General features: G+C 36.0%; 1 pseudogene; it reads left to right on the top strand.

The window, feature by feature from the left end:
* Nucleotides 1-6,999, top strand: part of LOC122747221 — a 47,347-nt pseudogene extending 40,348 nt beyond the window's left edge.
* The last annotated feature ends 20,523 nt before the right edge of the window (nucleotides 7,000-27,522 follow it).

The following is a 27,522-nucleotide window of genomic DNA, read 5'->3' as shown; positions in this document are numbered from 1 at the left end:
ATCCCCCATGATGCGGAAGAGATATAAGTAATGGAATATGATTGTGTTGTAAAATGATGAATGTGGAATTTAGAGAAACGTGAGAGGACTGTGTGAATTGATACAAGGCCAAGTAAGTAAAACCAGGACACAGTATACACAATTGTAAAAAGGGTCTATGTGCAAACTCCATCAGTTTTTTCAGCTAGTGTCTCTAAATGGAGGAAGCTAGGGAACAGGTGTTGTCTCTCTATGTGGAGCACGCAAGGAATCCATTTCTGGGATAGTTATGAAAGGGAATTTCCATGAAGAAGCTGGAGCATGTATGGATATTAAGTAATGGGTTCAGGCTGACGAGACATGTGGTGAAGGAGAGGTATGCTCATTGGTTTTGAATTAAAAGATTTGTTGGCTTTGGCTCCTTCCTTTGTGCCACTCTTTGTCTCATGTTTGTTTGGTTTATTTTCCCCAAGATGTAGGGAGTAGGCTATCTGATGTTAGAAGTTTAAAAAGACCAGGAGAATGCCATGTAAATCCAGGAAGTGGAATGTAAGTCAAATTTGCAGCCAGCTCAGCAATGATATCCTAAGGAACAAGGAAGGCTCTTCAGGAATGACCTTCAGAACCCCAGCCAAGTGGTAGAACACATAGTGCAGAACCTGGTGGCACCACTGTTATATAGGAACTTGGCTAAATTTGGTGCCTAATCCTCCATACCTCCGAGAGAAGTGGTATAGGGGATATTATAGCCTTTTTTTGTTTTTGTTTTTTTAGTGAGGCAATTGGGGTTAAGTGACTTGCCCAGGGTCACACAGCTAGTAAGTGTTAAGTGTCCAAGGCCGGATTTGAACTCAGGTACTCCTGACTCCAGGGCCGGTGCTCTATCCACTGCGCCACCTAGCTGCCCCCTATAGCCTTTTGATATTAGGGCAAATATCTGTTTGTTCTTGTTTTATCTTTGAAGTAAATATACCATTGTAAAAGTCAAATGATGTTAAATAATTAAATGGAACTGGAGTCCTGGTTATAAACCCCTAACAAATCAAAGGAACACAGCTGGTAGGAAGTTGCTGAGTCTAATAGCAGAGAAAAGAAATACCTACAATGTTCTCAGGTTTTTATTGAACCCTGAAGAGAGATGTAGCCAGCCTGGCCTGGAGAGAGTAAAGCCAAAGCATCTATGTTACAACAATAATGTAAATAACACTAAAATCCAACTGACTAATTTGTAAGGACCAATATCTCAGTAACAGAGAACAAATGAAGAATCACACCTCCACTCTCTCAACAGAATGGTCAGGAACTATGGAAATTGAGGTGATCTGTACTATCAAGTATAGTGACTTTATTGTTTGAGTTGGTTTGGTCATTTTTTGGTACAAAGGAAGGTTTATTAGTGGGGAAGGGCAGAGTATTAAGGAAAAATGATCCTGGGAAAAAAACAAAAGGCAATCAGTACAATTTTTTAAAAAGAGGTTAAATGATAATTTGTGAATTGTTATAAAGTAAAACATTGTCCTTGGTATAGTTAATTGTACAATGAGTTACTAAACTATAAATAGGACATTATTTGCACTAGTTTATTATTATTAGTTCTGATTTGAATCACACACCAAATATGTAAAATTATGCGGGTTTGCTTATATACTCATTCACTTTTCTCTCTCGTTCTCATTATTTGTTTTATTTCCTCTCCTGACTTATTTCTAATTTGTTCCTTTTCTAGCTTTTTAAGTTGCATGCCCAATTCATTAATCTCCTCTTTCTCTTTTTTATTCATGTAAGCAGTTAGAACTCTAAATTTTCCCCTAAGCACTGCTCTGGCTGTATCCCATAGATTTTGGTATGTTGTCTCATTATTGTCATTCTCTTGGATATAGTTATTGATTGTTTCTATGATTTGTTGTTTGACCCATTCATTCTTTAGAATGAAATTATTTAGTTTCCAATTGATTTTCAGTCTACTTTTCCATGGCTCTTTCTTACATGTAATTTTTTTTTGCATCATGATCTGAGAAGAATGCATTAACTATTTCTGCCTTTCTATATTTGACTATGATGTTTTTGTGCCCTAATACATGGTCAATTTTTGAAAATGTGCATGTACTGCTGAGAAAAAAAAGGTATATTCCTTTCTATCCCCATTCAACTTTCTCTGGACATCTATCATGTCTAACTTTTCTAGTAATCTATTCACCTCTTTCACTTCTTTCTTATTTATTTTTTGGCTAGATTTATCTAATTCTGAGAGGGGGAGATTCAGATCCCCCACTAGTATAGTATTACTGTCTAATTCCTCTTGTAACTCATTTAACTTCTCCTCTAAGAAATTGGATGCTATACCACTTGGCACATACATATTTAATATTGATATTGCTTCATTATCTATAGCACCTTTTAGCAAGATGTAGTTTCCTTCCTTATCTCTTTTAATGAGATCTATTTTTGCCTGTGCTTTGTCTAAGGATTGCTACCCCTGTTTTTTTTACTTTAGCTGAAGCATAATATATTCTGCTCCAGCCTTTTACCTTTACTCTGTGTGTATCACTCTACTTCAAATGTGTTTCTTGTAAACAGCATATTGTAGGATTCTGGTTTTTAATTCACTCTGCAATTCGCTTCCGTTTTATAGCAGAGTTCATCCCATTCACATTCACAGTTATTATTACTGACTGTCTATTCCCCTCCATTCTATTTACCCCCTTTGTACTTTTTCCCCCTTCTTTCACCCCTATTCCTCCTCACTAACATTTTGCTTCTTACCCCTGCCTCCCCCAATCTTCCCTCCCTTTTTATCACCCGCCTCTTTTTTCTTTACCCTTTTCTCCTTTGCTTTTTTCCTCCCTTCTATCAGTCCCCCCCTTTCCCTTCCCCTTTTGCTTCCCTAAAGAATGAGTTAAGTTTCTTTATCCCAATGAACGTATATGTTATTCCCTCTTTGAATCAAATCTAATAAGAATAGGGTTGAAACAATGTTCCCCCCTCCTTTCTTTCCCTCTATTGTAATAGGTTGTTTTTTTTCCACCTCTTCATATGATATAATTCATCCCATTCCACCTCCCCTTTCCTCTCCTCCCCATAGACTCCCTTTTTAACCCCTTAATTTTCTTTGTATCATCACATCAAAGACAATTTATACTTATACCCTCTGTGAATAGTCCTTCTCTCTGCCCAAATACATTTACAATTCTTAAGAGTTATGAGTATTATCTTCCTGTGTAGGGATGTAAACAGTTTAACCTAATTGAGTAACTTTTTTTTCCCCTCTGTTTACCTTTTTAAACTTCTCTTGAGTCTTGTATGTTAAGATCGAATTTTCTATTCAGTTCTGGTCTTTTCATCAGGAAACATTGAAAGTCCCCAATGTCATTGAATGACCATATTTTCCCCTGAAACAGAATGCACATTTTTGCTGGGTAGTAGATTTTTGGCTGCAATCCAAGCTCCTCTGCCTTCCGGAATATCATATTCCAAGCCTTGCGGTCCTTTAATGTTGAAGCTTCCAGGTCCTGCGCAATCCTGACTGTGGCTCCATGATATTTAAATTGCTTCTTTCTGGCTGCTTGGAGGATTTTCTCCTTCACCTGATAATTCTGGAATTTGGCTACAATATTCCTTGGAGTTTTCCTTTTGGGGTCTCTTTCAGGAGGTGATCAGTGGATTCTTTCAATGATGATTTTATCCTCTGATTCTATAATATCAGGGGAGTTTTCCTTCTCCTTAATAATTTCCTGGAATATGGTGTCTAGATTCTTTTTCTGATCATGGCTTTCAGGCAGTCCAATGATTCTCAAATTGTCTCTCCTGGATCTGTTTTCCATATCAGTTGTCTTTCCAATGAGGTATTTCACATTTTCTTCTATTTTTTCATTCTTTTGATTCTGCTTGACTGATTCCTGGTGTCTCATGGATTCCTTATCTTCCAACTGTCCAATTTTAATTTTTAAGGCATTGCTTTCTTCAGTGAGATTATGTACCTTTTTTTCCATTTGGCCAAATTAATTTTTTAAGGCATTGTTTTCTTTAGTGAGATTATGCACCCTTTTTTCCATTTGGCCAGATGAATTTTTTAAGGAATGTTTTCTTCAGTCAATCTTTGTGCTTCCTTTTCCAAGCTGCTGATTCTTTTTTCATAGTTTTTCTTGTTTTTCTTTCATTTCTCTCCCCATATTTTCTTCTACCCTCTCAATTGATTTTTTAAATCCTTTTTGAGCTCTTCCAGGAAGGCTTTTTGTTCTTGAGACCAATTCACCTTCCCTCTTGAGGCTTCAGATGTAGGCAAATTGAGAGTATTGTCCTCATTTGAGTTTGTGTTTGCCTCTTCCCTGTTGATACAGAAGCTCTCAATGGAGAGGGCTCTTTTTTGCTTCTTACTCATTATTGCACCTTATTTATTTATTTTTTAAGTTGAGGTCTGCTCTGGGGGAACCAGGGTCCCTGTTTTGAGTTTCTTTTGCTGGAGTATAGGTGCTGTGTCATCGGCTTTTTACACTAGGGCCTTTATGGTGTGTGGAGTTCCCTCGCCCTGCACTTCCTGTCTGAGCACACTGGGATCAGTGGGCCTAGTCACACCTATCCTGTTCGTGGCCCTCCAGCTGGCAACCTGCCCTCTCGGCTGGTGCAGGTGGGTTTTTCCACTGTCCTGCTGCGCTACCAGGTTTTTGAGCCAGGATCCAGGGCCCTCATGCTCGGCTGTGGCCTGTAGCTTCCTGCTGACTTGCCCCAACCCCCTCGGGGCTGCGCTGCCACCCTGTGCTGTGCCTCCCTTTTGCCCAAGTCAGACCGACCTTTCCTGAAATCTTCTAAATTATCTCTGGTTGGAAGACTGTGTCTCTCTGTCTCTTTGCAGGTTCTGTAGTTTCAGAATCTGTCCAAAGGCTTGATTTAATGTTCTTTTTGAGGGAACAGAAGGAGAGCTCAGGCAGCTTGCTGATTCCTCTCCACCATTTTGGCTCCGCCCCCCCCAGACCTGACTTATTTTCTACAAATTTGGTATCACCCTGCCCACATGCTAAACTGGCAAGTCAAATTATTGTGGTGATTTTGTAATACTGACCCATAGGACAAACAAACTGCAAGGCAAAAGCTATAATATACAGTGATATATTTGACAGCATACCTTGCCAAATCAGTTGTCTTGTTCTTTATTGGAAAAGTTACTGAGAACTATAGGAATAGGCATATGTGGCCTAAAGAGATCAAGTACTTTAGAGATTAACAATAACCTCTGACTCTATGCCCTGAGCCAACTAGCTACTTCAATAATACATGAAATCTATAACTATATCTATCTGTATCTATATGTATATCCATGATCTATAGTGCTAGTATGGCCTAAAGAGTGATAATACATATTACTTCCACATATACCTTAGAGGTTTTATATATATATATATGTGTGTGTGTGTGTGTGTGTGTGTGTATATATGTATGTATGTATCTATATGTGTGTGTATTTACAATATAGAGAAGCCACATTTGTCTCTTTCAGTAGTCCTCACTAACTTCTCCAATAAGGAACAAGACAAATAAGGGATTGATAATGTATACTGATTAATATAAAATGTCAAAGTATTGCTTATGGTTTCACTGAAGGCAATTCAGAGATCACTTTTGCCACTGTGGATCTTTTCCAGAAAACTTCTTAGTATAGTTAATATCTGCAGGCAGAATACAATCTAAATTCATAGATTTATACTTGACATGACAGTAGGCATACAGTCAGAGTTCAGCTAAAAGGGAGATCAGAATTCATCTGGTCTACAATGCTCACTCTACAGATGAGGCAACTGAGACTCAGAGAGATCTAGAAATTTGCCCAAGATCAAAGAGTTAGTAAGTAGGTAGTAGAGCTGGAATTCAAACCCAGTTTTTTGATTCCCAATCTAGAGCCCTTTCTATTATTTTGATACAAATGTCTAGAACATTTGTCCTAGTTGTAGTAGTAGTAGTAGTAGTAGTAGTAGTAGTAGTAGTAGTAGTAGTAGTAGTAGTAGTAGTAACTGTTGTTTTTAACGTCAATTTCTCTGGTATACTTGTAAATTACCTTATTAAGTTTTTGTTTCCAAGAATGGAAATGGTAAATGAAAGTAAATAAAAGCCTAAACTAAAGTGTTGTCAACAGCAGAAGTTATAAATCAGCTGTGAAGGATATAGGAGAGGTAAGAATTAAAAATTACTCCCTGGGGGCAGCTAGGTGGCACAGTGGATAAAGCACTGGCCCTGGATTCAGGAGGACCAGAGTTCAAATTCAGCCTCAGACACTTGAAACTAGCTGTGTGATCCTGGGCAAGTCACTTAACTCTCATTGCCCCGCCCCCCCAAAAAATTACTCTTAGGTTTTAAATCTGAGGTTGACTATGAGAATAGTCAACTGGGATAGTTAAGTTAGGGGGAAAGGCAGGTTTGGGAATAAAAATGATGGTCTCAGCTTGAAGTCTATTAAGTTCGAGGTAAAGATGTCCAAAAGGCAATTGAAAATGTGGGACTGGACTTTAAAGGAGAGGTTGGGATTGGTATATGTATTTGAGAGTTATTGAACCAATAAAAGTGGGTGATGTTTTCAAGAGTATAAAAAGAGAAGAGGAAAAGACCAAAGAAAAAACCTAAGGGGAAGCACTTGCACTTAGTGGGTGGGAAAAAGAGATGGAAAAGTATTTAAATAATGAACAGAAGTAAAGATACCAGGAAAATTCAGAATCATAGCAACTCAGTAGAAGAGACTATTAAGATATTAAGGGGGTCAGCGTGGTCTTGTCCCAATTCTCCCCACCAGGACTAGGCCGGTTCCTGAAGGAGGCCTGGACAAAGGAGCCAGTGCTGACAGTGTCCTTTACCATTGGCACCATGGTTCTGCTCTTACCTCCCTTAAGCCCCTATACCAAGTACACAGGCATGATCAACCAAGCTATACCTTACAACTATCCTGTTCCTGTTTGAGATGATGGCAACATGCCCGACATCCCCAGCCACCCTCAGGATCCTCAAGGTTCTTCCCTCCAGTGGTTGAAGAATCTGTGAATCTTTCATCTGTTTTCCCCTTTCCCCACAAATAAATTTCCTTGTCTCATCCTCCCTCCCCCAAAAAAGATATTAAGGAAAGAATTAAGGAGGGGATGATCAATAGTATCAAATGCTATAGAAAAGTCAGAGAAAGAAGACTAAAAAAGGCCACTGAATTTGGTAATAAGGTGGTCTTTAGTAACCTCATAGTGACCCTGCTTTTTTCAATAGAGCGGTAAAGATCAAAGCATCCTTTTGAGGGGTTGAGGTATGAATGGGCAAAGAGGCAGTGGAGGTAGTAAGTCCCTAAGTATCTGTTCTTTTTTGCTGCTACCACTGAAAGTAAATGTCCTAGACAAGATAATGAGTTCCTTTTGGAACTCATTTTCTTTGGTCCAAAAGCCACCCCACCTCCTTCCTTCCCCATTACTAAAGAGGGCAACACCATCTTCCCAATCTTTTTTTTTTTTTTATTGGCGGGGCAATGAGGGTTAAGTGACTTGTCCAGTGTCACACAGCTAGTAAGTGTCAAGTATCTGAGGCCAGATTTGAACTCAGGTCCTCCTGAATCCAGGGCCAGTGCTTTATCCACTGCGCCATCTAGCTGCCCACATCTTCCCAATCTCTTAGGATTGCAATCTATGAGTCATCCTCAACTCCTCACTTTTTCTCTCACCCATGTATCCAAACTGTTGCCAAGGTCTGTTGATTGCACCTTAGCAATATCTCTCAATGATGCTCCCTTCTTTCCTCTAATACTACCACCACTCTTGTGCAAACCCTCATCACCTGAGCCTGAACTACTGTAATAGCCTACTGATGAGTTTGCCTGCCTTAAGTCTCTCCCTCTTCCAATTCATTCTCCATTTGACTACTAAAGTGGTTTTCCTAAAGTACAAGTCCAGTAATGTCACCCCCTGTTTAATAAACTGCAGTGGCTCTCCACCACTTCCAGGATCAAAAACAAAACATTCTATATGGCATTTAAAGCCCTTCATAACCTCCCTCCCTCCTACCTTTTCGGGCTTCTTACATCTTACTCCCTGACATGTACTTTTCAGTTCAGCGACACTGGCCTCCTGGCTGTTCCAGGGACAAGACAGTCCATTTCTTGGCTACTGGTATTTTCTCTGCCTGTCCCTCATGCCTGGAATGGTCTCCCTCCTAATCTCTAGCTCCTTGCTTGCTTGACTTACTTTAAGTCTGAACTAAAATCCCATCTTTTACAGGAAATTTTTCCCAACTGGGAGGGTATATTCAAAAAGGAATTAGTCAAGCAAAATAAGCCCTAAGTTTGAAGGTCAGGGGATCCTGAAGAGGATTTTAAAGGAAAGAAACAAAGAATAAGACAAACATAGAGGCAATGGCAAAAGATAAAATAGATTAAAAAAAAACCACAGATAGAAGTTTGCAACTACTGTGTAAACATAACCAATGTGCCTAGGATAAGGAAAGTAGTGGAATGGGGAAGGGAGGAACTTTCTATCAGATTTCTCTGATAAGGATTCAGTATCCAATATAAATAAACAATTAAGATATATGTAAGACCAAAAGCCATTGATAAGTGGTCAAGATATAAGCAAACAGTTCCCAAAAGAAAAATGTTAACTATATAACAACCATATGAAAGAATGCTCCAAATCACTAACAGGAAGAATACAAATCAAAACAATCCTAAGGTTTGACTTCACATCCTGCATACTGACAAAAACGACAAATACAGGAAGCACCAAAGTTGGAGGGGCTATAGGAAAATAGGTAAGTAGTAAATTTTTGGTGGAACTATGAATCAATTCAACCATTTTGGAATTTGTGTGTATGTGTGTGTGTGTGTGTGTGTGTGAGAGAGAGAGAGAGAGAGAGAGAGAGAGAGAGAGGATTTTGGTGAGGTTAAAATACATATATCACAAAAATTATTTTTGGTTTGGTTTGTTTTGGTTTTTTTGGTGAGGCAATTGGGGTTAAGTGACTTGTCCAGGGTCACACAGCTAGTAAGTGTAAGTGTCTGAGGCCGGATATGAACTCAGTCCTCCTGAATCCAGAGCCGGTGCTCTACCCACTGCGTCACCTAGCTGCCCCCCCAATTTTTTTTTAAGTGAGGCAATTGGGGTTAAGTGACTTGCCCAGAGTAACACAGCTAGTAAGTGTTAAATGTCTGAGCTGGATTTGAACTCAGGTACTCCTGACTCCAGGGCCGGTGCTCTATCCGCTGTGCCACCTAACTACCTCCCCCCAAAATTATTTTTAAAAATAAAGGAGTAGGGGCAGCTAGGTGGCGCAGTGAATAGAGCACCAGCCCTGGAGTCAGGAGTACCTGAGTTCAAATCCAGCCTCAGACACTTAACACTTACTAGCTGTGTGACCCTGGGCAAGTCACTTAACCCCCATTGCCCCACAAAAAAAAAAAAAGGAGTAAATCTATGATAAAGAGAGGGCAGAAAGCAAATAGAAAGAAAAGTATGAGAACAGGATAAAGGGGAATAGACAATGAACAATCATAAAGAATTGGATGAACTCACCTACAAAATGGAAAAGGATAGCAAAACAGATTAGAAAGCAAAATCCAATGATATATTTATTGTTCATTATAAACACATTTAAAATATAAAGACACACAAAATTACAATAAAGAGATAGATCAAATTTTATAATTATGGGAATTTGTTTTACTTAACTATACATATTTGATACAAGGTTTCTGTTTTTTATTGGAGAGAAGTGGAGGGTTAAGTGGATTTTCATTAATTGAAAAAATTTAATTAATATTTATTAAGCCTCAGTTGAACTTTAAAAAGGGAGAGTAGGGTAGTAATCATAATCTCAGAAAAAGCAAAATGAAAAATAAACCTAATTAAAGAAGATAAACAAGGAAATTACATTGCTACCATGAATTATTTCAATACTTGGCATAGCATTTAAGTACTTAAAAGGAAAAAATAAATGAATAACAGGGTGAAATAGTAAAACTATGATATTGGGATACATCAATGCCCCTTTCATAGCTAGAAATATTTGTCTTTTCTCTCATCCTGCCCCCCCCCAAAAAATGAAAACAAATTACAGACCTGACTAGGATTTTAGAAATGCTAGACATGTTAGATTGTTGGTGAATATGAATGGGAATAGATAGAACATAAATATTTTTCTACAGTGTATTGCACTTTTATAAAAAATTGATGATTGTTAAGGACTAAGAACTTCACAAATGTAGAAAAACAGCAATATTAAAAACATTTAATGACTACAATTCAACAAAAATGTATTCTATAAAAGGTCATTAAAGAAAGGATTAAAAATTAACTAGAGATGGAATAATTTAATTGTAAAGAACCGATAGGTCAAAGAACAAATCAAAGTAATGATAGATAACTTCATCAGAGATAATGACAGCAGTGAAACAAAACACTGAAATTTTGAGGATGCGGTCAAAGCAGTCCTTAAAGAAAAACACTTTCATCGAGAAAAAGAACAGATGTTTAATATTCAGCATACAACTAAAAAAAAATAACCTATAAAACCAACACATTTTAAAATCCTAATTAAATACCAAAATTAAAAAAAAAATTTTAAAAAGAAGAAATTAACAAAATTGAGGGCAACATCAAACAAAACCCACTAAATTAATAAATAAAGCAAGGAGCTTTTTATAAATTAAAAACAATAAAAATAGATTAAACTGATTGATTGGCAAAAAAAAAATTTTAAATAAAAAACTGATTGGAAATTAGATTTTTTTAAAAAGAGGAAAACTAAATTGCTAACATCAAAACTGAACAATAATTCACAACAAATGAAAACAAACTAAAGGAGATTTTTAGAAACTATTTTTGCTCAATTACATGCCAATAAAAAAGATAACTTAAACTACTTACCAAAATATAAAATACCCACATTAAGAGAACAATAGAGAATTTGAACAACTCAGTCTCAGAAAAAGAAATTCAACAAGTCATAAATTAACCCTCAAATAACAAACTTCAGAACCAGATGGATTTGCAAGCAAATTCTATCAAAAATTTAAAGAATCACTCCTTTCAATGTTATAGTTTGCAAAAATAGAAAAAGGGATCCTACCAAATTCATTCTATGATACAAATATGATCCTGATACCTAAACCAGAATCAAAACAGAAAAAGAAAATTATAGACCAATATCCCTCATGAATATTGATGCAAAAATGTAAATATAATATTAGCAGAATCTATAGCAACATTTCATCAAAAAGATGAAGGAACTAGCATTTGTTTTTCTCATTGTATTGTTTTTACTGGAGGAATATGGTCTTACCTATTTGAATAATCACCAACTCATAGTGAGTAATAGTTAGTTGGACAGTCAGACTCAATTTACACAAAAGTTGGACATTTTTTACTATAGTTTTAAGTTTTTTGTTCACAATGACAGACAGGACTGATGGTTGGTCTATCTATCCATCCATCTATCTATCTATCTATCTATCTATCTATCTATCTATCTATCTATCTATCTATGAAACAAGCAGATATTCCTCCAGCAGGAGGCTGTAAAGCAGAATATTGCATTTTTAAGTAGAATTGTGAAAATTTCTAATTTTTGGAACATGTGGACAAATAATTGAAGATTCTTTTATCTTTATTCTTTAAAATTATCCAGAGCTTCTAAGTGTCTGGGACCATATTTGAATCAGATCTCTGTGACTCTATCCAGTGTGTCACACTTGCCTCTACAACTATGTAGGTCACTCAATAAATCAGGCTGCAGAAGTTGGTTGTTCTGGGTTTGAGGCCACGTGAACTGGTTCAATTGGGTAAAGGGTTTGCTTCCTTTGTTTGATTGAGTGGGTTTGTGTGGCTTCGGGCCTGGAGAGGCTAACTTCTGTGGTTTGATTTTAAATTTCAATCAATTAGCATTTATCAAACTCTTACCATTTGCCAAGAACTGTGCTAAGAGCCAGGATACAAAGAAAAGGATAAAACCAAGCTGTGTAACATTTGTTTCACTGTCTTTCACATTAAACATTTTATCACTAAAATTATCCAGAGAAAAATTGGTTTTCCAACACTTCTCCAGAGTAGAGCTCTATAATAAAATGCTTGAACTATGGTTTTATTCTTTGCACTATTTCCTAAACTTGGAGTCAGAATAAGCAGGACTCAAACCCTCTGATAACTAGCTGTGTGACCGTAAACAAGTTGTTTAATCTCACTGAACCTTAGTTTCTTCATCTGTAAAATGAGGATCACATCACTTTTAGTAGCTATCTCACAGGGTTGTTGTGAGGTTCACTTTAAAGCATTATAAAAATGTTAGCTATCACCATCCGTATTTGTGCCTGTTTGAAAATGGTTTTGATTATGATAGGCATTTCTCTTTTAGATCAATGTATGTCAAAGCAGGCAATCCTTGAACAAAGTTAAAAATAAATCATATCTGTATCTAGCAATTCACTTTCAGTATCTGTAGTCTGATCACTGTGGGTGCTCCCATCACCAGCACAGATCAGAAACCCTCCACATCTCAAAAATTTCATGACTTGCTGTGGCCAAAAGAATCGCAAGGTGGCCAATCTTCTGGTGATAAGCTTGTCTGAACTTAGGTAAATCCTGAGAGAACAGCACAATCCATCAGTACCTGTATGTTGTTGGTGTTCAGTCGTTTTCAGTCATATCCAACTCTTCATGACTCCATTTAGAGTTTTCTTAACAAAAATACTGGAGTGGTTTGTCATTTCCTTATCCAGCTCAGTTCACAGATGAGGAAACTGAGGAAAACAGGGTTAAGTGACTTGGCCAGGGTCACACAGCTAGTAAGTGTCTAAGGTCAAATTTGAACTCAGGAAGAGGAGTCTTCCTGACTCCAGGCCTGGCACTCTATCCACTGTGCCACCTCTATCCATTGTACCACCTGGATTAAGGCAAACAGAGGTTAAATGATTTTCCCAGGGTCATACAGCTAGTAAAGTATCTGATGCTACATTTGAACTCAGGTTTTCCTGATTCCATATCCAGCACTTTATCCACTAAGTCATCTACCCCGCTGTATACTTGAAGCCTTTCCAGCTTGGTGGGGCCTGGACAAATTTGTAGTCCATTGTCAAGAAAAGACTTCGAGAACCCATAACTACCTCCACACTACAGTGAGGCATTAATGTAGGACATTGGTGGAGAGACATACAAATTAACTTTTTAAATAAATAAAATATTCCATGTTCAATTCACATTTCCATTCATTCATTCATTCATTCAATTTGGTCTTATAGTTCATTTACATCTTATATGTAACTTCCCAAGGAAAATGTGCACAAGAATTAAGAATGAAACAGTACATTGGTGGAGCTGTGAACTGATCCAACCATTCTGGAGAGCAATTATGCATATCCTTTGATGCAGAAATACCACTACTAAGTCTATATCCCAAAGAAACAAGGGAAAAGGACCCATATGTACAAAAATATTTATAGCTGCTCTTTTTGAGGTGACAAATAATTGGAAATTGAGGGCATGTCCATCAATTGGGGAATGGCTAAATTAGTGGTATATGAATGTAATGGAATATTATTGTGCTGTAAGAAACAATAAGCAGGTGGATTTCAGAAAAACCTGCAAAGGATTACATGAATTGATGCTGAGTGAAATAAGCAGAACCAAGAGTACACAGAATCAACAACATTGTCTGATGATCAACTATGATAGACTTAGCTCTTCTCAGAAATACAATGATTCAAGACTATGCCAAAAGACTCATGAAGAAAAATGCTCTCCACGAAGATAAGAACTATGGAGTCTGAATGCAGATTGAAACATACTATTTTCACTGTTGTTGTTGCTTTTTTGTTGTTGTTTCTTTTTTTCTTGTGTTTTTTTCCTTTTGTTTTGACACTTATTTTACAACATGACTAATGTGGAAATATTTTTAACAAGATTGTAATATATATAGTAATGTAATGTAATATATATTGTAATGTATAACCTATATCAGATTGCTAGCTGGCTTTGGGAGGAGGGAGGGAAGAAGGGTGGGAGAAAAATCTGGAACTCAAAATCTTACAAAAGTGAATTCTGAAAACTATCTTTACATGTAATTTGAAAAAAAAAGTCTGGAAAAATAAAAAAGAATGAAACAGTACTAAAAATTAAGTGCCTCTGTATTTAACTGTGGCCTTAATGCTTTGTATGAATAAGTAAATGAAATATTTCTTCTATTTGTACATTTGTCTTCAGAATTTAATGGCTAAAAGCCATCAATGCACTCTAGTTGCTTGTTTAAAATAAGATATAACAACCTCAAATCCTTTCCTCCTTTTGTTTCAAGAATCATTATACCTTAAAAAGGGGGGGGTCCAAATAAGTCCCACTGAAAGCAAACAAAACGTTCTCTATGAATGCCACTTTATCATTATTTCAACAATTAGGTAGGCCCCAACATTTAACAAGAACTATTTGCTTTATGCCTAAAAATTCCCAGTAGGTTGAAGCAGACACCCTGAAACAACAGGATCAATGTGTTTAATTTATTTCACTCTGAAATCATGGTGCGGAAATGCTGTGGACAGCTGTTGTCAGCGCCGTTTACTTTGTGTTATTTCTGCTTTGGTCAGATTCCAGGCAGAGGGGAAATACAAGGGAAGGGAGGTTACAAGGAAAAAGGCATTAGAAGTTCCCTATCCACTTCTATTTGCCAACCCGGAAAGGAGTTTCACAAATAGGTCACTCATTAAAAGTTTATATAGCTGAATTCAGGAAGGCCAATTCTAAGTAGAACAACGGTGAGTGTTTTATTGAGCCTTCTGGGTGGGCATGATCATCAAGCGGAATCCAAAGCTTACATAAACCATTACCTCTCAGATACTCATCTAGCCACTCAGTAAGCATTCAGTTATTATTGACCCTTATGTAAACACCTCTAATCATTTTTTTTTCTTTTTCACAGGAATCAAAAGAAGTAAAACTTGGCTACACAATTAAACAAGTCAGCCCTCGTACTCCCTTTGTACAGATAGGCAAATCCTAGAGAATACCGGGTCTGAGGAGGAGCAAGCTAAAACAAAGAAATGAAGGAACTAGCTGCAGATTTTTTTGTTGTTTTTTGTTTTTACTATAAAAAGAGATCTTTCTTTTTTGAATAATCACCAACACATGGTATGCAATAGTTTGATAGAGTTAGCCACAATTTACACAAGGGATGGACTTTTAAAATGTATTTTTAAAGTATTTTTGTTCACAATGACATACAGGACTAATGGTATATCTAGCTCTCTAGTGGAGTATAAAGCAAGCAGACACTCCTCCAAGAAGGCTGTAAAGCAGAGCCTTCAGATTTCTGAGAATCTGGCCGGCTCTCCTTCCCCAGCTCTTTCTATAGACATTTCCTCCAAAATAGCTTCCATTGTATATATAGGCTTCAGTCCCTTCATTCAATACCCCTACACTCCACAGTCCTCCTGACAATCTCATTCCATTCATTTCTTCTTCCTCTCAAGCTCTTGTAGAGGCTATGCCTTTTCTATGTTCAGTACAGCCCCGTGGTTCATAATGTTAACACTTTAACCTTTTTTCCCCCATTAGCATTCCTGAAACGTATTGTTAAATCATCAATAACACAAATCATTTGGATTTTCCTCCAACTTAAGTCACTTGTGTCTTGGCTTGACTAAGTCAAAGCAGGGCATGGCCTGACATTTTTCTTAGTTTATTTTATTGGTGACTACATAACTGATTGTCTTTTGATTACTATTGTTAAACATCACAATCTGGCTATTTTTAGTATTATAAAAAGTGAAAATTTCCCCCAGTTCCTTTAAATTTGGGATTGCAGTTTATTATAATGATCAAATATATACTCATGTATGATACAGACCTTAGATTATCTTGGTTTTTAGGTACACATAATGTTTTACTAAATAACTTATGATTTAACATGACAATGTAGGAAATGAGAATTCAAACTCTTGTCATCAAATTTTAAAGTTAATGTGTGGTGTTTTATTTTAGTTTGGTTTTTAATCTTGGATACAAGAAAATACTTGCTGGGGAGAGGTACAGAGAAAGATATTTAGAAAGAAATCCAATTTTAAAGCAAAAGGTATCAAGATTTTATTTTTACATTTTAAAGTTAGTTTTATTTTAGAGCTAGATGAATATGGGAATGCATCATGTTTTATAAAGAAGCTATCACAATAACTGACTTTACTAGCATGTGTCACCTAAGTATCTTAAAGTACAATGTACAAAGACCTATTAAGACAGAAAAGGACTATAACTTATTTAATCTACTTTTTAATCTATTTAGACATTTGGAATATAATTCCAATATTCCAGAAAGTCTCATTGATAGGAGTCTTCCTTCTTATGATATGGATAGAAACCTATCCCTGCTTACCCATCCTATACAAATCTCATTTATATCTTCCCATCAGACATTCACCACAGGGTGTCCACTCAAATTAATGGAAGACTTCATCACATTCTTTTGAGATCATAAGGTTATTGCTGGATTAGCAAACTATGGCCCACTGACAGTTTTTGCGGATTAGAATAACAATCTGCTCTGCAAGCAACAAAACTTCCTACACTTAAAATGGAAAGAGAATTAGATTCTAGCACATTAGAGACACCCTCACAGAATAATAATAATTATATATCAAAAACATCTACACTATACTGCTATATATGGATCAATCATAGTGAATAAACTATCAGCAATTCTTAAGCAAAAGAACAAATGTTTATACTCCCCTTCAAACCCAAACTCTCAGTCTCAGGTACAACCTGAAACTTGATTCATCCTCCTCACCACACCTTCCAATCCTTCCCACCCACAATTCTTTCCCAGACCAATTCCATCCCCCAAACACATTCCCTCCTGGCACTGGCTACTCTTTCCCCCCATCTTGACCCTCAACTCCGTCTTTTCTTGAGCCCCTCATCCTGTTCCAATCTTGCCCTAACAAGCCTCAGCCTTGGATTGCTCCTACCTTCTCCAGCTTATGTGTCTAATCACATGCTGCTTGTTGAACAAAGTTGGAGAAAATCACAAAACCAGCCACAAAATTAAGTTTCAAAATCTCAACTGGGCCCTCCCTGTAGCAAAGCAATCTTTTTACATCTCCCTAATCCATTCATTATCCCATTCTGCTCTGCAACTTTTCTGAATCCTTGTCTCAGGTGAAGAGCAGGACCCTCTGGCCAAGGCAAATACCCTCTTCATGCACAAGGGACCTTATTCTACCCCTCTATCTTCTCCAGATTAAATCTCTATTATCCCCACCCTCTCACTTATCTATAGTCTCCCTTTCTTTCCAGCTACCAAAGAACAAGCCCGTATCTCCCCTTTCCTCACAAAGCCCTCATTTGATCCATCCATTCTTAAGCTGCTTCACTTGATCTGTCCATCACAACTAGTTATCGTTCCATATCTTTCCTTGCTTTTGTAGCTAAACTCCTTTAGAAGGTAATGTCTCTCACTCTTTCTTAACTGTTTTTAGTCTGGTTTCTTACCTCCTCATTCAATGGAACTTCTTTCTTCAAAGTTATCAGTGCTCTCCTAATTGCCAAACCTAAGGGCCATCTCTCAATCCTTATCCTTGATTTCTCTGCAGTCTTCTACCCTCTTCTTAATACTGTCTTCTTTCCAGGTTTTCAGGATACCACTCTCTTTTGGTTCTCTTTCTACCTATCTGACCATTCATTCTCATTCTTTTTTCCTGGATCTTAGTTCAGGTCACGCACACTAAGCTTGGGTGTCTTTTTTGGACCTTTTTCTTCTCCCTCTATACTACTTCATTTGGTGATTTCATCAGCTCTCATTGATTTAATTTTCATTTCTATATGGATGATTCACAGATCTATCAAGCCCTAACTTCTCTGCCAACCTTCAGACTCATGTCCTGCCTAATGAATATCTCAAACTGTATAGTCTACATACAACTTAAACTTAACATGTTCAGAATTAAACTTATCTTTCCCACCAAGTCCTTCCCTCTTCCTAATTTCCCCATTACTGTTAAAAGCACTCCCATCTTCCTAGGAAACCAGGCTTGCAACCTGGGTGTCATCCTTGACTCTTTTCTCTTTTACCCCTCCCTATCTTCAATCTGTTGTCGAGTCCTGTAGCGATGGTGGTAGAGGAAGACTCTGTAACTGGCAATGCAGAGCAATAAGTTTTCCAACTCCAGTAAGTTAGTGGTATGAGTGAAAGTCGAATCAGTGTTGAAAAGAATGGTCATAGAAGCAATATTATTAAGAGGGAGCCAGGTCTTAGTGACTGCAAGAAGATGGAAAGGAGAATGGGTAAAGTTTAAAATGAAAGCTAGTTTTTTGTTTTTTTTTTTAATCTATGGAGCAGACATTCCAGAGAGTATAGTGAGAGGGGTGAATATCTTTAGAGTGGGGTGTTGAGTAGAGGTGGAGGTACTATTGGATTGAGAGGAATAGGAATAAGGAAGAGAACAGTACAATGGCAGGTAAAAGTTCAGGATCTCCGGGATGGTGAGGGTATGATAGGGTGGGAGTATGTTAATAATTGAGGAATGAGTTCTGGTGGGTTATGTCGCGAAAAAATTTTAAGTCCGACGGAAGAATGAAAATAACAAAGTTTCCAGGCTGAAGAAAATAGGTTTATTGAGAGAGGGCCAGTCCCTCAACTAAACCGGTCATCCAGGCTTTGGGCCTGAAAGACCCAGAAGTACAAACTACATAGGTTTATATACCCTGGGGGACATTTTCTAAGATTAGGACATAGTCTTGAGTAATAACAAGAGATCAGCGCTATGATATCAATAGGGTGGATCATTGGTAGGCCAGTGTAAAGCGGCGTGAACAGTATTACTGACCACCTACAGACCCTGTGACATTTCCTAGGGCGGATATCACAAGATCTATTACACTATGTCATAGGAAAATTGAGAAACATGGAAAAAGGACTTGACCTACTAACCTTATGCAATCTATATGAATCACAATTATTTTTTTGTTAATATATTGAATATTATTTTAATTAAATCACTTAAAACTATAGTAAATCTCTTATAACTAAGGGACGGGGAAAATCTCACTCACAGTTATCATTATCCATAAAGGTTCAGTCTCAGGGTAGAATTGTCACAGAGCAGCAGACAGCTTTTGTAGGATATAAACCTAGAGTGCCATGAATTCCTTTAATATGGCGAGTCAAAATTTGTGTGTCCTTCTTTACTCCACCCCCTCACCCCGACTTCTAGTTAGTGATCTTTGCTTATAAGTGATAGAGAGCAGGAAGAGACTTTAGTGCTTAAATGGCCAAAGCCATTTTACACATGGAAAAAAACTGATGCCCAGAGAGATGAAGTGCTTGCTAAAGGTCACAGAGGTAATAAGTAGCAGACTTTGGGTTTGACAACAAGTGCTTTGACTCTAAATCAAGTGATCTTTCCACTACAACTTGATACTTCTCCAGTGCTACAGATTGAGTCCAAGAACTTTAAAATATACTGGGAGACATTTTCTCCAAACAGGCTTAACTTTTATATTCTGAGCACTGCTCTGGGTCAATTCATGGTGAGTTAGCCTGGCCTTCTCTAGTATGGTTTCATCAAAGTTAAATATTAATTATAATCTGTCATTTCATATGAGCTTTCATGGGCAAAATTAGAAGACACTTTCCTCATCCAATTAAATAAAGCAAGACATTTTTATTTAAGTCCCTAATAAATCAGAAAACATCAGTACATTCACAACATTTCAGTAAAGCAAGGGAACTACTTACGTGTGGAAAAATGATGAAATAGGTATCATAATTAAATCTTAAATTTACCTTCAGAAGAATGCATTAGATCCATAGCTTTGATGTATTTATAACTTTATTAGTAATTAAAATACATACCAGCATGTTATGCTTACACACAGTATGACATTTCTATATGACATGATTCAGTTGTATGGTAATATTTACAGCTGAATTATATTTAAAATATATTTCATTCTATAATTGACAGATTTGACATGCTTTCTAAAGAACAATGAAATGATGGCTCAAATTGCTAAATACATTTAATGTACTTTAAAACATAAAGGCCCAGTAATTATTAACTATTCAAAACAAATCTACATTCAGATATGCTTTTCATAAAAATAATTTTTTAAAAATCTACCAGATACTATACATATTCTGCATGCCAACAAAGCAGCTAGCTATGAAAACCTTTATGCAACATTGGTAATAATTTAGTTTTCTTGCATCAGAAATAGGAAAAATATCCTTTTTCTGAATACTGAATATCAGAAATGTGTTATAAATAACACTTTTCAAAAAATACCTGACATCCTTTATAGTCTATTTGGGAAATAGAGCATGAAAAAAAAATGTAAAAGGTTTAACAGGCTTAAAATATAGAACAGTTATATAAAACAAATAGTGAATTAAGCACATCAATTAAATAAGTAAAATGTTTATGGAATATTTAAAGCCTCTACAAAATGAACTCATTTGCCACAATTATGTTTAATACCAATCTATTATACATTTTGGGCAACAGGGACAAAAATAAGTGACATGTAAATCACAAATAAAAATAATATGGGAAAACATACACTGTAAAATGTACGATATAAATATATGATTTACTCAATTTAACTGCACTTGTATAGAAGGCAACAGTTTATATTCATGCCATTAGTTGCAATTTATATAGGAAGACACCCAAGATGATAAATTTAATAAATAAAAATAGTTAAGAGTTTTGAAACCTGATTTACTTAGTCTAATGACATTTTAAACTGCCTTTCTAACATACTATTTTCATTCTAATAATGAAACTATTGGTTCCAAGAAGCATCATTAATCTTTTTTTAAAAAAATGGTAACAATGATACATAGGTCAAATTTTCTACTTTTATTCAAATTCTTACTTATTTATTACCTAATTTCTTTTAGACCTGGCTTAGACCAGTGATACTAGGTTAATTTGTGTGCCTAATAGGTACTGACATGTACTGCATTTTTTACAATTAGTTCAATAACTAATTGAACATATACTTTCTCCATGCACCAGTGTGGTTTTTTTCATCTTTTACAATTGTTTCTTAAATCAAAGAATCATTAACAAAACCAGTTTTAACAGGTAACTTTCATCAAGATGGAAATGTTTTGAATCCATCAGCATGCAAGAGTGCTCAATATTCTGAGAATAAGAAAATGCATTTCAGAAATCTCATGCAGGCTTTGCCATTTAGTTTCTAAGAAAGGTGTCAACTTTTAGGTAAAGCTGAAGACTAAAGAAGCGTTTTATGCCCTAAAATGACAAATTCTAAAATACTTCACTTGATTATTCACCAACAATACAATCTCATTGTCCTTGAAATGCCAGATGTCTTGGAAATTTCCACTTCCTCTTTTAGGCTGCAAAAAATATGCACTATAAAGGATAAGGAAACCATGGAAGATAATTGTGAGTCAAATTTAGTTTAAGCAAAATAAAACAAACATATTTGCAAGACAAACAAATGGAATCTAGAGAAAGTACATCCAACAGTCTAATACCAGTGATCTCTTTTTCTGTCATCCACTAAATACAAAGTTAACAAACAATACGAAAGACAAAATACCTATACATTTGAGGTAATTTGGTTAAGACCATTGCTCTGCAGCTGTTTCTATAGTTGGAAGCAGGCAGTGAGGTAGCATGCTTTGGGGTACAAACAACAGATTATGTCAGCTTGGGAGGGTGGGGGAAAGGGTGGCTTCATCCTTGACACACTCGGGGCCTCCTGCATACTCTAGGTCCAGTGAGTCTAGAAAATATGGTAAATCAAGAAGACAAGTTCAGGGGTCCCCTTAACATGGAGCAATAGACAGAAGAGTGCTAAGAATACATGTTTGTGCCAATATGTATTATAACATTGTTTGCCCATCAAATTAAGAAATCAAAACCATGAGCAGATTGCAGAGCTTAGAATTTCTAATTAAATTCTGTCAGAACTATTTGGAGGTTGTAAAGGGTCCAAAACAATTATAAGCATACTTCATTTAAATTACTACTAACTGGGACAGCTAGGTGGCGCAGTGGATAGAGTCCTGGATTCAGGAGGACCTGAGTTCAAATCCAACCTCAGACACTTAACACTTACTAGTTGTGTGGCTCTGGGCAAGTCACATAACTCTCACTGCCCAACAACAACAACAACAAAATTACTACTAACTAGTCTTCAATAAGGATATTTGCATAGTTGCTTTCTGATAGCCAGTAGTTTAACTCCTTAAGAATAATTTTATTTCCCATTTGCCAGAAGAATCTTATATTCAAGCAAGTAATAACCACCAAAAACATATAGCACTCTTTCCAAGGCAAAAAATTCAATCACTGCTGCATAGAGATTGAATTACAACATAGTTCTTTTTTTTTTTTGCATGTCATTTAAACACAACATAGTTCTTAATTTTAAAACATATCATATATGTGGACTGTACATATACAACCTATATCAGACTGCTTTCCGTCTTGGGGAGGAGAGAGGGAAGAGAGTGGGGGAGAAAAGAAAAATTTAGAACTAAAAAACCAGTATAAACAAATGTTGAAAACTATCCTTATTTGTAATATGTAACTGGAAAATAATAATTTTTTTAAAAAGAAAAAAATTTATAAAACAAAAACATATATAATAAGAAATGAATTACATAAATGTAGGAAGTAATGGGTAGAGGGCAATATTCTGTTTGGGGCAAGATTTTTAAAAGGCTAGAATTAATACAAATAGAACGTGTGAAATGGAGAAATATATTTAGGTTGAGGTTGTTACATGTAATACAACAAATGAAAGACTATAATATCAATCACTGATATACTATAGCACAGATATCTACATATTTCTAGGATTATCCCACTTTAAAAATCAAAAAGGAAAAATGATACCATCATATTAAGGGTATCCATTGGTGGGGTACTGGGAAGGACAAAATTGGACAAATTTTTAGATAAGATTCCCATCTCCCCTTCTTCCCCACAAAAACAAAAACAAAAACAAAAAAAGCAAAAAACTGAGACGTTAATGATGGTGCCTTGTATTCTTTAAGAAAAGGGGGTTTTTCTTACCTCAATTTTAAATGTATGATTTTTTTTTATGTATCTGAATGTTATTTTTCCCACTTTCCCCTTAAATCTCTAACTGGATTTTCAAAATCCAAAAGAATCTCTTTCAACCATGAGAAAATTCTCTCTGTATACAAGTTTATACACATATACCTAATACATAGACTTATATATATATATATATTTTTAAAACTGATGTCCGTCTTGCCTATGAGTTTGGTAACCATTTTAACCATTTTAAATATCTCTGTCCCCATCCCCTACTCCTATTTTTCTTAGAACACAAAACAGCCCAAAGAAACGAAGTACAAACATAACAAAACTTAATAGGGATACTTAATTCTGCCTTTACAAACAATAGATTAGACGTATTCATTAGTAAAAGATTAGACTTATCCAATATCTTAATGACAATGTTGGGTCTAGAATACCATCAATAGGTACATACATACTCATAGTCACAAAGTCAGTATTCCTCTGCCTGCACATATCAAGATAAAACGCCAAGTACTCATTTTATGAGTCTAAATAGGAACTTAAGAATTATGCTAGGTGACTTTTTAATTTAATTTTTCCTTTAGGAGCTACTGCCCTAATTTTTAATAATCTTCAGTGACTTCTTTAGGCACACATATAGAGAGTTCCCTAGACACATCAAAGTTGTATATATTATACAAAGTACAGTAACCATTTAGTTCAAGGTTTGAAAGGTACTTGGTGTTCAGAGCCTCAGGGAAAGGTAGATCTCCCATAACATATCATTCTCAAGGGCATTAAGTATGGTAAAAGGAACACTGGACTTGGAGTCAGAAAACCTGGGTTTCAGGTCTACCTTCAATATTTACCAGTTAACTGTACTTCAATGGGTCATTTAATTTCAATGAGTCTCAGTTTAACCATGTGTAAAATGGGCATGGAATCTGCAAGTACTCAATGGGGTTATTGTCAGAATCAAATGAGAACACACATGAAAACACACTGCAACTGTAAAGCACTGCAACAATGTTATTATTAATATATCTTTGAATCATTCTCCCTCATCTAAACCCTACAGAAAGCTCTCTTTTCATCTCTGATATTTTCTGTAAATGGAATATCTCCTCAAGGCATGTTACCTATACTTATACAAAGAGAAGGAGGCAAAAAGCAAAATAAGTACAACCATTTTCAGACTGACCATAATAAAGTAAAAGTAAACAATGAAAGAATTCAAAACTCTGTAATGACCAATCATGAAATTCTGGAGAAAGATGGTGAAATATGATTTCTGTTGTTCAGCAGAGGGGTGGTGGACTAGCAGTATAGAATAAAGTGGCACATTTAGCCACAGCAAATGTGTTTTGTTTTGATTGATTATATTTACTTGTTATAAGGGTGGACAGATTAAGTAGGATGAGATGGCTTTTTTTAAAGTCATCAACAAAAACATTTTTCAAATAATAATGAAATAATAAAAATAAAAATAATAATTAAAAATAATTCCTATATCCACAAAGTGAACTAATGAAAGGGTTCCTGTTTCATACATTTTTTCACTCCAATTCTAGGTCAGCCTAATATACAATTAGCTACCACGGTTCTCTAAAACATGTGATTCATAAAGTAACTATTAAATAACATAAGGCTCCAAGTTAAGTTTCAATCATTTTTTTAACCTTAAGAGAATCATATACATACTCCAAAAATAGAAAGATTTACAAATTTAGAGAAGTATGATATATTCTCCCCCAATTGTGGAATTCATAGTTATTGTGACAAAACACATTAATTAGTTTTTCAAAAGTCAGATAATTTCTTAATCCTATAATATTTCTACATATGTCCTCTTCTCTTTTTTATATACTATTACCCTTGGTGAATTCATCAAACCTCATGGGTTTAGTAATCTGTATAATGATAATTCCCAGGTCTATATATCCAGCCCTGATCTCTCCCCTGAATTCCAGTCCTACATCTCCAACTGTATACTGGCTGTTCCAAACTCAATGTCCAAAACGGAATTCATCTTTTCCCTAGATGCTCTCCTCAGACAAACTCCCAAACAATTGCTGAGGGCACCACCACCCTCCCAGTCCTCCAGATTCACAATCTCTACATCCTTGATACCCCATTCTCATTTACCTCCCCCTTACCTAATGCTATAACAAATTTTACTTCTACCTTGATAACATCTCACATATATACCTCTCTACTCATATTAGCTCAGACCCTCATTAAACACAGTCCATAGTATAGCAATAGTTCCCTAATTGGTTGCCCTGCCTCAAGTTCTCCTCCCCTTCAATCCTTCCTCCACAGGTGTAAAACTGATTTTCTTACAAAGCATAAATCATGGCATCATCACCACTGTCCTCGGTCCTTACCATCCACTCAATGTAGTCAAGTGGCTCCCAAATACCTTCAGGATCATTCAGCATTTAAAGGTGATCATAACTTGGCTTCTTCCTACCTTTCCAGTCTTTTCACACTTTGTTCCCCCATCCACATATTCTATGATTATGATTCTAGAGAAACTACTATTCCTTGCACATCATTACCCATCTCTGTCTTTGCACTTTCAAGATTCAACTTAAATGCAACCATCTGCAAGAGGCCTTTCCATTTCCCTAGTCACTTGAGTCTTCCCTCTAAGGTAATATCTTTTATGTACATTCTACCAATTTATTTGCATATTTTCCCTCCCATTAGCATGTAAACCCTCCTCAAGGGTTTTATCTACTTTTGTATCCCCCGCAGTTAGCAAGATGCTTGGCACATAAAAGTACTTAATAAAGTCTTATTCATTAATTATGCTAAGTACTATAATAGAAAAAATTCTAATCATAAACGTTTCACTGAATTAGTTGCTGCACATTGTCCATAGCCAACTAAGATGGGTAGAGGGAACAATCATAGATTTGCAGATGGAAAGGAACTCAAAAGATTATATCATTCAGTATTCTCATTTTACAGATGAAGAAACTTGAGACCAATGAAGTAAAGGGGGGTTTGACCAAGGTAACAGAGCCAGTAAGGTGGCAAAACCAAGGGTGGCATCCAGGTCCTCTGATCCCAGACCCAGCACTCATTCAACTACAATAGAATTTGGTTTTTAAATGTCAGTTTGGGGGATGATACTAGAGATCAAATACAGTGAACCTCAAAAGAATGTTTGAAACATTTTAGAATTACTGAAAATTCATTGTATTGAAAATTGCTTACAATAAAAATTGGGGCACTAGTGAAGATTAGGAAATACTTTGAACATCCATGCATTCATGGTAATGGAATTTGTGCTGAATCAATTTCAAGATTTAAAGTCTTAAGTTCCAAAAAGAAGTTAGATGAGATCATCTAATGTTTAGGAGAAAATAATTGATTTAAGGTAGGAAGTCTCACAGAAGTCATAAAGTCCAACCCCTTTATTTTATAAAGGAGGAAACTGAAGTCCAAAGCAACTTGCCCGAGGTAACAGAGGGACTAAGGGTAAGAAGCAGGATTCTCCTAGCTCTAAAAATAGCACTTTCAATGTACCATGTTATTATTTTTTTGCTATGTTATGTTTTAGTGATGGGCAATAAATGGCTTAAGCATAGTGCATAAAACACATATATTAAAATACTGTTGTGTGCAGGTATATGCTATGTGCCAAAATAATGGGAAAAAAAATTTAAGGAAATTTTAATTAAATTCGAGGTGCTAGTCTGCATCCACTCAAAATCATTTCACCTCCTTTTATTCTAACATAACATGGTTTGGAGTTTCCAAGTTTTAAGGCAGAAAGCACAGCTAGTCAGGTGTCCCTAAAACACAGAGGCAGCTGCTCCTCTCTCCAGACTCACAGGAAATAGCAAGGGAAGTATGCGGCATTTGATTCATCTGGAAGAAATTGCGATGTCTTTGAAAGTGATGTCCCAATTCTCTTGTTCCTGTTGATGAGATTTCAGGTTACCACAATACTGTACCGAGTAATGAGGCTTAAATAACGTACAAACTTTAACCTCATACAGATTTAACACTGTAGAGTTAAACAAGGAGGTAACATTTGATTTGGGCCATAAAGTGACACATCCACATTCAGAGGGAAAATTGAATTGGACAATATTTTGATAAACTGCTGTCTTTTCACTCAGCATGCTAATAAAGCTTAAAAGCAATGAATAATCTTAATTAAATTTCTTTACAATTTTTTATTGTGTAGGCAAAAGAATCAAGTTTTCAGGAAATAAATTCTGGGTATTATAAGAAATGGGAGAGGAAAAGGAAAACCTTTAGTTGTTTTAACTTATAATTAAATTTATATTTGAATTGCCAAATTTTCTATTGCATTTGCCAAAAATTTAGGGAATGTAGATGGAAGCAATAGAACATGAAGAAGCCAAAAAAAGGAGTCTCAATTAGCAAAACAAAACTATATGTTTTTATTTGCCATTCATAAAGACAAGGAAAAAAAACCAAGAGTATAGATGAAATTCGGAAGATGCTAAACACACTAACTTGTATTTCACAAAGTAGAGAGCATC

Source organism: Dromiciops gliroides, chromosome 3, assembly GCF_019393635.1.
Source record: "Dromiciops gliroides isolate mDroGli1 chromosome 3, mDroGli1.pri, whole genome shotgun sequence".
NCBI lineage: Eukaryota > Metazoa > Chordata > Mammalia > Microbiotheria > Microbiotheriidae > Dromiciops > Dromiciops gliroides.
This window is presented reverse-complemented; position numbering and strand designations above follow the sequence as displayed.